This window comes from Natator depressus, chromosome 10 (assembly GCF_965152275.1).
Source record: "Natator depressus isolate rNatDep1 chromosome 10, rNatDep2.hap1, whole genome shotgun sequence".
In the NCBI taxonomy this organism is placed as follows: domain Eukaryota; kingdom Metazoa; phylum Chordata; order Testudines; family Cheloniidae; genus Natator; species Natator depressus.
In genome coordinates, this window is record NC_134243.1 from 16,012,530 (window position 1) to 16,029,499 (window position 16,970).

General features: G+C 42.8%; 1 protein-coding gene and 1 long non-coding RNA gene across 2 annotated transcripts in view; one reads left to right on the forward strand and one right to left on the reverse strand.

The window, feature by feature from the left end:
* Positions 1–35: 35 nt before the first annotated feature.
* On the forward strand, positions 36–15,685 carry LOC141994856 (uncharacterized). Its single transcript, XR_012641213.1, has 3 exons — positions 36–211; positions 12,968–13,233; positions 13,935–15,685. It is a non-coding gene; the product is annotated as an uncharacterized LOC141994856 (long non-coding RNA).
* The window catches only part of OTOA (otoancorin), a 54,987-nt gene continuing 53,073 nt past the window's right edge, over positions 15,057–16,970 (reverse strand). The window contains exon 30 of the mRNA XM_074965302.1: positions 15,057–16,126. The gene's annotated coding sequence lies outside the window, so the exon portion shown is untranslated. The remainder of the gene's footprint in view (positions 16,127–16,970) is intronic.

Consider the following 16,970-nt stretch of genomic DNA (forward strand, 5'->3'; position numbering starts at 1 on the left):
CTTCCCCGCCCCCGCCTCGGGGGCTGAGCGCGCTCGCACTCCCCTGGGTCCCCAGGCCCCTGCGCGGTGCGCGCGGGAGGGGCGCGTGCCCCGTGAGCAGCAGGCCCCAGGCCCCCGGCCCCCTCGGCGGGCTGTTAGTGGGGCCCCTCCAGACGCGTCACTCAAGCCCTGCAGTAGCTCTGGCCGAGCAGTAAGGAGCCGGGTGGACGAGGTAACCCGCTCCCCCAGTACAGCCCTCACACCTGTGTCCTCTGCCTGCCGCCCCTCAGCCAGCAGCTTAATCTGCACTCCGGGCATGACTAGCTCTGCCAAACACTAGCTCGGGGCTGTGCTTCAGCGCCCCGGGGTGCACGTAAGGGGGGGGGAGAGCTTTGCAGAAGACTGTCCCCATCCCTAGGGGTGCTGGACAAGACATGCTGGTCTTGGGCCAGGGACTGTGCCTTTCTTTCCCTGTGTTTCAGAAAGTGCCTGCCCCCATTGGGGCACTCCGGCACTCATCTGTCTCGCTCCGTGTATGGGGCACATCACTGGACTAGCTGACTTGCTTGGAGTAGGTTTCCTTTGACTTGGGGCTGACTAGCTTCGTGCTGATTTTTAGGGTCCGGAGTCGTGCAAGTAAATTTAATTGCAAGTGCAGCATTTGTCATAGTCACTAGCACTCCCTGCAGCGGGGTAAGGGTATTACCCTTGTGTAAGGCTTGATCTGTTAGCCACTTACATTGGGAACTCTGTGGCAGGGAAGACGTTCCAAAGTAGAGAGGTCATAATTAATCTTGGTCCAGTGGTTAGGGCACTAGCCGATGTCGTGGGAGACTGTTCAGTTCCCTGCCCCACCACAGACTTGTGTGTGACCTTGGGCCAGTCATTTGTTCCTCTTTGGGCATGTCTGCATTGTCCTTGCCCCAGAAAAAAACATGTTCTTAACTCAGTTAGCTAACCCACATCAGCTAACTTGGGTTAAAATAGTAACCTCAGGCTCCCCAAAGGTTGAACTCAAGCTGCTAACCTGAGGTAAAAGCCAAGTTGCTGTGTCATCACTGCTATTTTTACCTGAGTTAGCTAACTATCCAGAGTGAGGAACACACCTTCTTTTGCAGTGTAGACATTCCCTATAAGTGTTCCCAAGCTGTAAAATGAAGATAATAGCACTTCCCTACGTCACCTTTTATTGTTGTGACAATAAAAACATTAAAGTTTGTGAAGTACTTTGAGATCTACTGATGAAAAGTGTTGTTAAGATTTAGGTATTACACTTACTTGAAGCAATATTAGGCCTCTCTCCTATAGGCTAGACTCAGCATGACAATAGAGGTGGACAAATAATTCACAGCAGATAACAGTGATTTTTGCTTTTGTTTACAAACTGTCCAGGAGCAGACTGACTCTTGCACTTATTAATCACAATTATTTTGCATAATTTTTGTGAATATTTCTGGGGCTGTAGTTCATTCATTAACAGCTTGTGAGTACTCAAAATTTAAGCTGTGGCTGGCAACACGTTAGGTTGCCCATCTGCATTTGGATGAGTATAGCCCCAGAATTGGGTTTTTGATGTGAATATTTGCTATTCCAAACCTAAATCTTACTTCCTCAGAATGGTGAAGACTAAACTTAAACGGAAGGGGGGCAGAGCAGTAGGATCAGAAGTCAACGAATAAAAGGCTCCTCAAAATGATTTGCCTGGTTTGAGAGGAAAACACATGGGGATAATCTTGCCCTTGTAGAAACTGGTGAATAATCATCTAGGGCAGTGGTTCTCAACCAGGGGTGTGGGGCCCCCCTGGGGGGGGGAGGGGGGCTGCAAGCAGGATTCAGAGGGTCCGCCAAGCATGACCGGCATTAGACTTGCTAGGACCCAGGGCAGAAAGCCAAAGCCCCGCCACATAGGACTGCAGCTCAGGGCCCTGAGCCCTGCCACCCAGGGTTGAAGCTGAAACTTGAGCAGCTTAACTTCACAGGACCCCCTGTAGTGTGGGGCCCTGGACAGGTGCCCTGCTTGCTACCCCCTAACGCTGGCCCTGGCTTTTGTATGCAGAAAATCAGTTGTGGCACAGCTGGTCCCTGGAGTTTTTATAGCGGGGGAGGGGGAGGGTCAGAAAATAAAAGGGTGAGAACCCCTGATATAGGGTTTCATGAAATCATAACTGGAAGTGGAAAAGACCTTTTAGGACATCTAACACCATCCCCTGCCAATGCAGCATTGTTCCCTGCACTAATAACACTTTCATCTTCAAAGTGCTTTACAATATTGGATACCACAGTCATGGGTGCTTTATAAATATGCTTAGATTGAAGTAGGCTTCCTACTGCTTTGTCCTTATTGTGTCTAGTCTCGCACATTCTTGGCAAAGACCAAGCCAGTCATGCTGGGGTGATGTAATTACCAGACAGTTGGACAACATATGTAGGTAGGAATCTCTTTTTAAAAAGCTCTATTTGGACAAATGGGATGGGGGCAGCTTTCCTCACTTTCTAGAAAACCTGTTCAAATGTCCATATTCTGACTTCTAATATGATGTATGGTGTACTTGATAAGTATTTGCATAGTGATGTTTGTTTTCTTCTTAAAGATAAAGTTGGGGTTTGATTCTAGTTTAATGGTGCAAGGAAGAGAAAACTCAGAAACCTTTTATATGCCTTTCAAGTAGACTAGTGATATTGTCACCTGCAACATTTAACATTGCAAACTTTCACCTAGTGTTTTGGAAGAAATGAAATCCTAAACCTGAAGAAAGGTCCTACCTAGGCTCTTATGATATTCATCACCATGTACGTGCCCAATATCCAGATCAAAGATACATCTACTCCAAAGTAGTACTTTCACTCTTTCCAGCTCTTGCTGTGAAAAGGCAGTCAGGCAGGGGACAACTGTTCCTTTAGGCAAAGTAATCTAGGGACGCTTTCATATGAGTAAGTCATCAAAAGACTACTGAGAAATAGGAAGTAGGTTCTCCCAGCTAGTTTTTTTTTAAGTTCTAAACTCATGGAAGTTTTTCAATAAACATATTTTGCACTCCAGTACACTCACCCTGAGAAAATAACATAACTGCTTTATTATTGTAGAAAGCTGATATCTGTTACAAAAGGGTTGCCATGCTTGAGAAAAGTCAGAAAATTCTTCACAAGCAAAATATTTGTATTTTCAAAAAAAGAAAAGGAGTACTTGTGGCACCTTAGCGACTAACCAATTTATTTGAGCATAAGCTTTCGTGAGCTACAGCTCATTTCATCGGATGCTCACGAAAGCTTATGCTCAAATAAATTGGTTAGTCTCTAAGGTGCCACAAGTACTCCTTTTCTTTTTGTGAATACAGACTAACACGGCTGTTACTCTGAAACCTGTCATATTTGTATTTTGTCACTTGAAAAATAGTGAAACGATTCTAACTGCAACTTTTTGCCTTTTCCATGTTTATCCTGAATAAATTGTAGTTAAACTCTTTAAAGGGTTTACTTAGCACCTGAGTGTAAGTAGAATGATGATTTCATGTCAAATTATAATTGAGTTTATTATCCTTTATTATAAGAAGCACCCATGTTGTGACAGGAACATTATTACATATTTTCAAAGATGCATTATCAAGACAAATAAGACTGTCATCATGCTCTAAATACCAAAACTCTCAAGTCCACCATTACAGCCCTTGACAAATTCCTTGATATCTTTAGCCCCTCCCTTCCTGTAAAGTGCCTCAGGAAAGATGGGCTTAGTAGCGTTTGGAAAGCTACTGGATTTGGGCAACCATCCTAAATAGGTGGTCAAGTAACTTTTAGGCACCATCAAATATGTTTGTGTAGATGGCAGCAAGTAGGACCACATTTGAGGGCACAAGTCTGGTGTTGGTTACTCAAATCTAATATTTGAAAAAATATATTGAAATTCCCATGCAAATGGGACTACAGCAATCATGCTAAGTGATAGCAACCATTCCATAGAAAAACAATGTAAGTTAGACCATTGGTGTCTGCAGTGGCACCCTACACCTGTTTTACGCTGATGTAAGAGAATCAGGTCTAGTAAGTACAATTTTCTTTCTTTCTTAGAATAATACTTAGTTGAGCAACCAGATCTTGTTGATCCCTGGAGAAGCTGCTTGATCCAGGATTAATTGTATGGTATCTGGCATTCTAGGCATTGATAATTCTCTGTTCAAATGCCTCTAAAGCTATGAGTAAAATAAAAGTACTTAAATGTACAACTGGAACTGGAGGCACAGCTGGAAGAGATAATAAATGTATCAAGGACACAGAACTTACATCCTTCCTCTAACTGTCAAATATTCTCAGTTCATGCAGTATGTATGGAGAGCTTGTGTCTAACCCACTTTTTTTGACATCTGATAAATATTCAAATACACCAAAACCCAAATTAAAGATGACCAGGGGCAGCTTGAACTTGTGCACCAACCCATAACTGAAGCAACATTTAATATTAACCACATTACAAATAAAAATTGTATTTATCTAACAGAAAATTCTGTGGAGGATTGTACCACAAAAAAAAGTGTCCCATGTCTATTTGTGAAAGCTTATGTTTAGGGCTTCTGTTTTTTCAGGGTTTATTAATTTAATTTTTCAGGATTTATTTTCTACAATTTTTGAGTTGTGTGTAGATGTCCAGAAATTGTTTTTCCCAGGGCTTTCTTTGTATACGCCGTAAAGAGTAATGTATATAATTACTCATTTACAACTTAAACTGCTGTAATGAGTAATCTCTTTGTAACTTTCCCTAGTGCACTTGAACATCATAGTGCTGTTTGAAACAGCACTGTGTTAAAGTGCACTAGGGAACCTTTAGTGTGCACCAGCAGGGTCTACTCTACACAGACCAGTTAACGCACTTTAGAAATCATATCCTGAAGTCCACATTACTGCTCTGTGTAGACAAGGACTTAGATACACGTAACCATTTCTGGTGGTTTTTCTGGTGTTTACAGGATAAACACAGGAGAGGTTTTCTGTTTTTTTTGGTGTGTGTGTGTTTTGTTTCAGGGGTATTAGGGTTTATCAGTTAAAACCGAAAATGAGAAGCCCTATTTAGTTCTTCTGTTCTCCACCTTTTCCTCTGGCAATAAAAAAATAAAATTAAAAACCCCAAAGAGACTTCAGAATATAAGTGAGATGCTGTTAAAACAAAGGTTTTAAGGTTAATAAATACCCGCTAAAATCTTGAAGGTAAATGTGGCATGCTGCCATTGCTAGCCAACCAAGAAATGCTCCTGCATTTAGTACATAACTGCACAATCATTCTGATTGTGAGCCCTGCACAACAGGACTGAATCACGAGGAGAAGAAAAATCGTCATTAACTGGGATTACAAAAACAGACTGAAACTGAAGTACAGCTGATGGTCAAAAAGAGGGGGGCAAGCACATAGACAGATGTATATTGCCTGTTTGCTAAAGTAAGGAAACAGATTTGTTCTGACAACTGCAATGATTTATTGGCTTCCTGGTACAATTAAAGGATCAGGTGTTAACTTTGATAAAGCCTTATATGGTGCAAGCCAGCTGTTGTCCCTGATTTCCAGTAAGGCAGCTGGGGTCAACTGGGATACTTGAGATAAGACCCTTGATTTAACTGTGTAGGGGCTGAGTAGAGATACTAAAGTCATTCATGACAGACAGGATACTTGACATAATAAAATAGAGCTATGAGCACGTGGAGGGTACAAAAGACTTACCTTGTTCTTGGGAAAGTTTGCTGGCCATCTCTATACTGTATTTCAATGGAGGCTGTATATGCTGATCCACAAGAGAGCCTCTCTTTCTGAAGAAAGCTTAAAGACATTGTTGGGCCTGAGTGGGTTTGGTTAGAAGCTCAGCTTGGGTATGTCCACACTACAAAATTAGGTCGATTTTATAGAAGTCGATTTTTCAGAAATCGATTTTAAACAGTCAATTGTGTATGTCCACACTAAGCGCATTAAGTCGGCTGAGTGCATCCTCGCTACCATGGCTAGCATCGACTTATGGAGCAGTGCACTGTGGGTAGCTATCCCACATTTTCCGCAGTCTCTGCCACCCATTGGAATTCTGGGCTAAGTTCCCAATGCTTGATGGGGCAAAAACATTGTCGCGGGTGGTTTTGGATACATGTCGTCAGTTGCCCCTCCCTCCGTGAAAGCAACGGCAGACAATCGTTTCGCACCTTTTTTCTGTGCAGATGCCATACCACGGCAAGCATGCAGCCCCCTCAGCTCAGCTCACCATCACCGCTGCTGTTGTGTCCTGGGTGCTGCTGTCAGCAGATGGTGCAGTACGACTGCTAACTGTCATAATCCACTGCTTCCGCTGCAACTCTGCTTTCCTGGTGCCATGAATCCACCTCACAGGTCCTCTTGTCCTTCTGTATAAATATCTATTCTCGTGCCATCTGTCATCATCCACCCCTTCTGCTGCAACTCTGCTCTCCTGCAGACGCCATACCACGGCAAGTATGGAGCCTGCTTAGCTCACCGCTGCTGTTGTGAGCATTTTAAACATCTCGCGCATCATCCTGGAGTATATGTAGAACCGGGCTAAGAGACACGAGCACGAGGACGATTTTGATGAGGACATGGACACAGACGTTCCTGAAAGCACAGGCTGTGGCAATTGACATCATGGTGGCGGTGGGGCTGGGGCCCGGCAAACAAGCCCAGACTGGTGGGACCTCATAGTGTTGCAGGTATGGGATGATTCACAGTGGCTGTGAAACTTTCGCATGCATAAGGCCACTTTCCTGGAACTCTGTGAGTTGCTTTCCCCCACCTTGAAGCACAGGAATACCAAGATGAGAGCTGCCCTGACAGTTGAGAAGCGAGTGGCGATAGCCCTGTGGAAGCTTGCTACGCCTGACTACTACCGGTCAGTTGGGAATCAATTTGGAATGGGCAAATCTACTGTGGGGGCTGCTGTGATCCAAGTAGCCAATGCAAACATTGACATTCTGTTATCAAGGGTAGTGACTCTGGGAAATGTGCAGGTCATAGTGGATGGCTTTGCAGTAATGGGTTTCCCTAACTGTGGTGGGGCAATAGACAGAACTCATATCCCTATCTTAGCACCGGACCACCTTGCCAACCAGTATGTAAACCGCAAGGGGTACTTCTCAATGGTGCTGCAAGTGCTGATGGATCACAAGGGTCATTTCACCGACATCAACATGGAAAGGTGCATGACGCTCGTATCTTTAGGAACTCCAGGCTGTTCGAGCAGCTGCAAGAAGGGACTTACTTCCCAGACCAGAAAATTACAAGTGAGGATGTTGAAATGCCAATAGTTATCGTTGGGGACCCAGCCTACCCCTTGCTCCCTTGGCTCATGAAGCCGTACACAGGCAGCCTGGACAGTAGTAAGGAGCAGTTCACCTATAGGCTGAGCAAGTGCAGAATGGTGGTAGAACATGCCTTTGGGCATTTAAAAGCTCGCTGGCGTTGTTTGCTGACTAGGTCAGACCTCAGCGCAACCAACATTCCCATTTTTATTGCTGCTTGCTGTGTGCTCCATAATATCTGTGAGAGTAAGGGGGAGACGCTTATGGTGGGGTGGGAGGTTGAGGCAGATCGCCTGGCATCCGATTTTGAGCAGCAAGACACCAGGGCGACAAGGTGGTCAGGGATGCAACCCCATGCTTTGTGTCCATAGCCTCTGACTGCCAGAACTGGGGAGTAGATGATGGAAATGGATCACTCAATGATTGCCTGTTCTGTTCATTCCCTCTTGTTGTCGTCGATCCCTTGAGGATGATCTCTTTCACAGGTTTTATTTTTTATGGGTCTTTTGGTGACTGACAAGTCAGATCCTTGAGCCACAGGCTTATTGGCAGACATTACAGGTGGTGTTAGAAGTCAGGGTTGGGCCATGATTGCTGCGTGACAGTCATCTGTCCTCTCTTTTATGGCATTTTTTCTATGACCCGGGCAAGGCAATTTTCCTCAAAAGTGGACATTCCTTTTCTGACAAGCCTTCGCCAGTTATCCCTATCTTGGGTTACTGTCTCCCAGTGTGTGGTGTTAATGCCACATCTCTTGATGTTTATCTTGAGGGCGTCTTTAAAGCGTTTTTTTTTATTTTTTATGCCTCCCCATTTCCTTTCTCCTTTGGTGAGTTGGGCGTACAACAATTGTTTTGGTAAGCATACATCAGGCATGCTTACCCAGTGCCCACTCCACTTCAGCTGGTGTTGGATAATCAGGGCCTCAGCACTGAAGATGTTGGCCTCTGTGAGGACACTGACATTAGTGCTGCAATCCTCCCATTTTATGTTGAGGATCTTCTGAAGAAAGTGCTGGTTTCCAGATTTTTCAGGTGTTTTCTATAGGTCACCCAAGTCTCAGAGTCATAGAGGAGAGCTTGGATTACCATTGCTTTATAAACTAAAAGTCTGGTGTGTGTTCTGATGTCGTGATTGTTTAACAGCCGGCAAGACAGTCTGCCAAAGGCAAGGCTGGCACAGCGGATTCTGTGCTGAATCTTGATGTCTATGTTTGCCCTCTGTGAGAAATGGCTGCCAAGATAGGCAAAGTATTCTACATTTTCCAGTTCTTCTCTGTCAAGGTAGACCTTCCCTGTGAAGAATCTGGGGTTGGCCACTGTGGGTAGACAGGATACTGGGCTACATGGAGCGCTGGTCTGACCCAGTATGATTGTTTTTATTTTCTTCAAGTCATTACAATTAAGAGGCAAATATTCCAGGCTTTTTATAAAAAAACAGCATATTAACAGCCATGGAATAGCTTTCTCAAGGACACCTATCTGATACTTGTTAGTGTTTTGCAAGGATTTAAGTGTACCTGAATACTCAGTTGGGACTTCCTGGGCACTAGGCTGATGGAATATTCTCCTCCTCAGGGATGTTAGGATAGCACTAGGCTTTTTCTTTTCCTAAACATAATCTGGTTCCAAATAAAAGCAGGTACTTAAATAGTGTACCAACAAACCTTTTCTTCTTTGTTAACTCAGAGGGATTCATGAACTTCACTCCTGCCAAATCAATTAAACTGAGTAACTTTCCTACTCTCCTACTGGGCAGTTTTCTCAGTAAGTTGAGTCACTCCAGAAGCCTGTGAAGTTTGATATATGTTCCGAGGTTGGACCCTCCTCTGCAGTGACTGCTAGATATATATTCTGCAGTTAATGCTGCAGCTCCTAGCAATGGCCAGAGTGGTGATTTTTAGAAAACAAAGCTGCAACTCTTCTGGTATCGTGACATGTCCAATCACAACAGGCATCTTTGAAATACAGTGGATAGAATTAAAGGGACATACTAAATGGAGGCTTAGTTAAAAACCTGCCAAAATCTAAGGTTGAGAGAAATGTTTGTTAAAGATCTGTTTGACTCTTAAAAATAAACATTCCTTTGTAACATACGCATCCCCAAAACTGCAGCAATGTGATGAGACCCTGCCAATACTAGACAAATTACAAACGAAGAAAATTGACTAAAGGTTACTTGTCCAAAATGTTGGCTGGGAGGATGGGGGGAGGAAGAAGAGGAGGGAATCAGAGGCATAACTAAAGTTTTTGGAATATTCCTAATAATTGAAGACCCCAGTTCTGCGATTGGAACTGCATAGATGGACCAGACCTGGTCAGATCCAATGGCAAAATAGGGGTCTAAATGATCACTTTGAGAGTTTTACTAACTTGTATTAATCTGTACTAATTTGACAGTGTTCCTTAATGTAGGGGGCACAGCTCATCAAATGGGCTTTTTAGAGCCATTGTCTCCAGACGTGGATTAAGGGACAAGTTGTCAATAACACAAAGCTCTCCCATGCTTGTAGAAAACTTAACTCACATCTTTCCAAAGCAGAGAAACAGCAACTAAACTTCTGGCTTTCAGTAAACCAAAGAAGTATTTCCCCATCTTTACTCTCCTTGTTGTGAATTTGTAGCCCAAGTGTATTGGTTCATTTAAGGGAGGAACAAACTTCAGGATTTCAGACTTGGTAAAAGTATGATTAATATAACGTGAAACTGAAAATTTAATTGTAGTAAAATGAAATGAGCTGTCTGGGAACAATCCTTACATTTTAAAACCATTCATAGCCAGACAAATCCTTTATTCCCACAACATTTCATAACTGAGGAAGGAGACTTATTTTTTCTGATGTTAACTGTGTTACAAATTACACCTGGTAGGACACGCACACAAATGCTGCGAATTACACCTGGTAGGACACGCACAGTTCGAATCTAGGCTGAGGCACATAAACAAAGTCCACAACTGCCGAGTTCCCAAAAAACACCAAGTTTATTACGCTGGAGCGTGGTGCCCCCCTGCTAGCCAGGAGGGAACCCCGAATACAGCTTATACAAAGATTATATACTTTTTAGCAAAGCATGTTGCCCTCGTGCATCGGAAACCTTAGCCAATAAACAAACCCTTTTCTTATCTACCACCTATCCCTGCTTGGTGCATTCCTCGTGCTAAACTAGTATGTTAATTACACAGCATGGTCCTAAAGCCATGCATCAGTAACTTTTATTATCAGGATGGGAGGCCTCACATCAAAGGCCAGGAGACAGGGAGTTTAGGGACTGACAAAGAACAGATACTGGGAGTCAAGGCAGGCTGGAGACAAGGAGGAGGATTTTCACAGGAATGCAGTATCTAAGGAACACTCCTCCTAGTGCATGATGTACTTGTTTTTAGACAATGGTGGGCCATAAACCAAAATGGAGTCACGTGCTAACTTTTCCTTAACAACTGCAGATTCTAAAAAAATACCCATCTGGATGGATGACCTCTTAAGTTTTAAAATGCCTTAAAATATCAATGAAGAACATTCTGCAGTTTTGGTGTTGGGCTAATTACTACTTGTCATAGGGCCCAGCTTGCTAGCATGATGACTGGAGTAGTCCAGGAACTGCTGACTGAAAAGTGACCCAGTGCATGGACCTGTTATACCAGATGGAACCATTCACATTGGAACTTGATTTTTGCAAACTTACTAAAACCAATACACCTTTCAGTCTCTTGTAGCCCTCGCTCCCTTGGAGTGATCCTACTAGTTCCCATTAAAATCTCTCCTTCTGGGCTCCATTGCTCACTACTTTTTTTTTTCTTTTTGTGTCCGGCATTAATGCCACATTGAGGCCTGAAATGGGATTTGGATTCAGGATATTTAATGAATCAATGTTCTTTGGTAGGAAAATGTCAATGAATGGGACAGCAATGCAGGTTTAATTAATCACATTCTATCTAGATATCTTACATGGCCCTCATCACCATTGTACCTGAGTGCCTCACAATCTTTAATGTATTTACCAGCACAACATCCTTGTGAGGTAGACAGTGATATTCTCCTCATTTTACAGAAGGAGGACTGAGGCAGAGCAGCAAGTGACTTGTCCAAGGTCACAGAAGAAGTTCATGATTAGGGTCCTACCAAATTCACAGTGCATTTTGGTGAATTTCATGGTCATAGGATTTTAAAAATCATAAATTTCATGATTTCATCTATTTAAATCTGAAATGTCATGGTGTTGTAATTGTAGGGATCCTGACCCAAAAAGGAGTTGGGGGTGGGGTTCATAAGGTTATTGTCGGGGAGGTTGTGGTACTGCTACCCTTACTTCTGTGTTGTTGCTGGCGGCGGGGCTGCTTTCAGAGCTGAGCAGCTGGAGAGCGGCAGCTGCTGGTCGGGAGCCCAGCTCTGAAGGCAGAGCCACTGCCAGCAGCAGCGCAGAAGTAAGTATGGTATGGTATTTCTGCGCTGCTACTGGTGGGGAGCTGCCTTTAGAGCTGGGTGGTTGGACAACAGCCATTGCTCTCCAGCTGCCCAGCTCTGAAGTCAGTGCAGAAGTGAGGGTGGCAATACTGTTACTCCCCTAAAATAACCTTGTGATCCCCCTGCAACTCCTTTTTGGGTCAGGACCCCCAATTTGAGAAACACCTGTCTCCCCCATGAAACCTGTATAGTATAAGGTAAAAGCCCACAAAAGACCAGATTTCACAGTGGGGGACAAGATTTCGCGGTCTGTGACATGTTTTTCATGGCTGTGAATTTGGTAGGGCCCTATCTATGATGGAGCAAGGGAATTGAATTTGGGTCTCATGTTCCAGGCTAGCATCCCAACCACTGAACCATTCCTTCTCTCTCCACACTTCAAACTTTTTTTACCATGAAACCAGAGTTTAAGAAGCCATGACATTAAGCCTGGTTTAATAAATCACAGACCTCACAATCAGCAATGGGGTTTAACTTCTTTCATGCAAAATATTAAAATGGTGGTTAAGCGAAAAGGGATTTTCTACCTGTTAACATCCTGGATTTAACTATTTTACTTATATGGGCGTGTCCTCTTTTACAAGAATACTCAATAGTGGAAAGAAGAAGTTACTCACCTTGTGCAGTAACAATGGTTCTTTGAGATGTGTGTCCCTGTGGGTGCTCCACTTTAGGTGTCGGTGCGTCCCTGTGCCGGAGATCGGAGATTTTAAGTAGCAGCGCTTGGTCAGAGCATGTGTGCGCAGCAGCTGTCTCACGGTGTTGTTGGCGCCTCTTGTAGTGCGTGCATGACCCGACTCCTCAGTTCCTTCTCTACTGTCCTTGGCTGCAGTCAAATGATGACTTCTCTAATTATGGCAAACTGCAGGAACTCTTAGAGGATCTTCCTGAAGACAAACATCCACAGCTCAAGGCTGTCATGACCGGGGGACAAATAATAGCCTGCACAGCTCTACAGGCCTCAATGGATGTGGCAGACACAGCCGTATGAACAATGGCCACAGCATCTCTTAAAACTGGGTGAGCCTGGCATTGTGTCTGATGACTTTTCCCGCAGCTGGGAAAGGAAATGTGAAGAAAAATATAGAAATTGGTTAAAAGAAAACTCTATTTCTACTGCTAATCTAAGCAAACTAAAACTGAAGGGAAAGAGATTTTTTTTTTAAAAGAACTGGCTAAGTAAAGTCTAATCAAACTACCTAAGAGCTAAGAAGCTAAAATTATGATGTAAACGATTTTCTTTTCTAGAGATGTTCGAAGAGGCAGCACTGCCACTAAGCTCTGTTTGCAGCCGAGGAGGGCAGAGAAGGAACTGCGGGGTCGGGTCATACGCACGCGACACAAGGTGCCACCAACACCGTGAGACAGCTGCTGCGCACGCACGCCCCGACCGAGCACTGCTACCTAAAATCTCGGGGGCAGGGATGCACCAACACCTAGAATGGAGCATGCACAGGGGCACTACTCAAAGAAGCAGCAGCATTCGGCGTCAGATGCTGATCTTATGGCTGGAGGTATGCTGACTTTACATCAGTATAAAACATCAGAATGTGGCCCATGGTTTTGTTGCCACAGGCCATTTTTATCTTGCAAAATGAATTGTAAAGCTTAAGGACTGCCTAGAAGCATGAGTACACTGGCTGTGTGAAATACATGATTCTCATTAGAATTTATTTGAGCACTGGTTGATTTTAGGTATAGTAATGAGAAGGGAGAAGCACCCGTCTTGACAATGCAGTCCTCATGCTTCCTCAAAGTATGTATTATTGTACAATGACTTCATGAGCTATGTAGTTTGAGCCGTTAGCCAGGATGGGCAGGCATGGTGTCCCTAGCCTCTGTTTGCCAGAAGCTGGGAATGGGCAACAAGGGATGGAGCACTGGATGATTACCTGTTCTGTTCATTCCCTCTGAAGCACCTGGCATTGGCCACTGTCAGAAGAATGGATACTGGGCTAGATGGACCTTTGGTCTGGCCCAGTATGGGCATTCTTATGTTTCTTGTTTTTTATGTCTTTAACTTCAAAAGTGTATTGGGTGCTGTGTAAATGACAGTGACAACTTAAAGGAAGGGATTGCTACAGAGAAAATTCCTTCTTTCTCAGCTTAATACATACAACCTCACTCTCACTGCTTTATAGTGTAGCTTCTAGTGTGTGGTAGATTGGCTGTACATATACAAGTGTGATGGTGACACTTCCTTTTATGTTCACAGCAGAGGATATTCTCAGACACCAAGTCAACAAGCACACTTGGAATCATCACACGTTAGTCACAAGCCAAAAGGACACCACACTCAGTAATTAAGTTACTAGAGTGTTGAATGGAAACTCCTATGAATTCCATTGTTGAAGAACTGTTCTACGGTAGTGTTCTCTAAAAGGGGAATAAAAACTTGCATTTCTCCAGAGCCTTTCATCCAAAGTGCTCATATTACTTTACAAACAAAAATTATGCCTCATGACCTTCCCTTGAGATAGATATTACTGTATCTACATAGTTGGTACTACTACTCTACCTAATTTTGTTACTATTAAAATGTATATGCCCAAGTGTTTACTGTAATACCAAAGGTATCAACTACTGACTAACTTCACAAAAATGAATCAAGGATCTTAAGGTTTTAAAACCATTTGCATTTAAGTCTACTCCACAGACTGTACAAAACAAAGAGCCCAGTTCCACTCTGATTAAAGTTAAAGGCTGAACAACTTCTGATGTAATTGGAAGCAGAATCATGCCCAGAGGAACCGTGTCCTTCACTAGTACTGTAGGTATTTGAGGTTCGTAGTGCAGCTACTCTTTCTGTGACTTATTACCTCTAAATGGAAGTACCGACTGTCATCTTGAATATAAAAACATTTTCTTCTGCAATTTAATTGACATGCAAGTGGAATTCCACTCGGGTAAACTGTGGAGCTCAAACTTTTAGTGCTTTCACATCTAATTGAGACAGGAGTTTTTAATAAGACTAAACAGCTGAATCTTTAAATATAGTAGTTGATCCACTGACACAATTTAAGTGCATTTCTGGGGTTGATTAAAAAACAAGATCCTTTATATTTAAATAAATGCAACAATCTTCTTTCATACAGAAAATGAATGCAATGGGATAACTGACATCTTAACTACTGCAGCAGAGAAATAGATGTGAGATAACCTTTAACAATGGTAGATATGTTCATAAAGCAATACCAAAGGACATAAGACTGCCCATAACACTGTCACATTTGAAAAAATAAAAAAACAAAGACATGAACAAATATTTGAAATATGATTTATTATACTACAATCTAACAGGAATAACAGTATTTTTTAGACTGTATTGTCCTATCTCTATTTAAATGTACTTAAACAGAACACTGTCTTCTTTTTCCACAAACTTTTGCAATTGCAAAATGAATGTTTGTCTTTTGCTCGTGTTGCTGACAAGAATCCATGGCAATTATGCAAAGCAAGAGGTAAAGGATTGTTTATTTATCTGTCACTGTTTAAAATATTGGGACTTGCCATGAAAATCTTCCTATATTAAATACTGGACACAATCTATATGTTGATAAAACACAATGTTTTCTGGATTAATTTTTTTTAAGAAGTGTGAACTTAGTGTACTGGGAAGCACTAGGGTGCCTCTTCTGAGAACTGAAGTCCTTTATTCCCACAAGAACTACAGCATGAGAAGCAGCAGAGCAAGTTTACTCTATGGTGCCCCAGCCATATGCTTCAACCCTAGTCAGGAGTGGCACTTCTAGGGATGAGGATAGCGGAGTCTCCATGGCCCATTCAATTCTCAGCCATTGAATGGTAACAGCCTGTCACTACTTATGTGGAGAGGATTCAAACAGCAGCCTAAAGACGAAAGGCTCTATATTGTGGTAACAACCTAGGGTCCCATGGCACTGTACAAGGACAATCTCTACCCTGAAGAGCTTACAATCAAAATAGAAGAAGAAACAATAAATGGCTAAGACAGACAGGGAAGTACAAGGAAGCAATGAGACTGAACTGGTCAATATGTAAAGCCATGGCCACAGCACACTGGCTGCCTAACAATCTATATCGCTGTATCCGTCTCCTGAGTCAATGAGTCTCCTCTGTAAGGTGTATAAATCTGAAGCCTTCACTGGTCTTTTCATGAGACACCAACTTGTCATGAAAGGATTGGAGGAATCATAAAACTCTTTAATCTATGGCAGCAAAATAGCAGCTGCTTTCTATACTTGTATCATGAAATTGTGTGCTGGATCAGTTTATTGCTTTTTAAGACACTATTATGCTCAAGCATCCCAGAGAGACTCAGCCTCCATAATTCTTGCTGAGCTGCAGCTCTTTATCCACTGAATTTTCATAGCTTGATTGGCTTTCTAAATGATCTGTTCTATCAACTCCCATGTGAGTTCTAGGCTTCTGGAAAACAAACAAAAAAGCAAATTAGTGCTACAGAATGTTAGCATTTTTAAACAATGGGACAATCGGGCAGGTATTTGCTAAACTACAACTCTGAATTTTAGTCTGTCACTGTTCCGGTTCAATAACAATATGGAAAAACCAATGAATGTTATCACTAATGCTTAAAACAGGAGTTTGTGTGGCAGGATATGAAAGCAGCAGTGGAAATCAAATTATATATCTATAATATAAGCAAATTAACTTTAGGATAATAGTGCCTGCTGCTAATTTACAAATTACTTGAGTGTGTGTGTGTATGTGAGAGAGATCTTAAGTATTCATCCTATCAAAGGTCATATTTACAGTAATGGGAGTAAGAAAATGCTTTTTGATACTAAACTAATCTACCTCTAAGACACAAGTAATCACAATAATTAGTAATAGTACTCAGGAACTTTATTCTTTACCCCCCTCCCACTTCCCGGATAAACGATTACTGCCATGTTTGACTTCTGTCTCTGCTTCAAAGAGCCATATATTGAATGCACAAGGCTGTGCAGTGTCAAAAAAACCAACTGCCCCCCCCACAAAGCCCCAAACCTCCCTATTGATATGCTCATCCTTCTACAAAGAATTTTTTGTCATTCTCCCACTCTTCAAATGACTAAATTAAGAACATCAGAATGGCCATGTTGGCTCAGACCAATAGTCCACTTAGCCCAATATCCTCTCTTCCAACAATGGCTTGTGCCAGATGCTTCAGAGGGACTGAACAGAACAGGGCAATTATTGAGTGATCCATCCTGTTGTCCAGTTCCAGCTTCTGGCAGTCACAGCCTGGGGTTGCGTTCCTGACCATCTT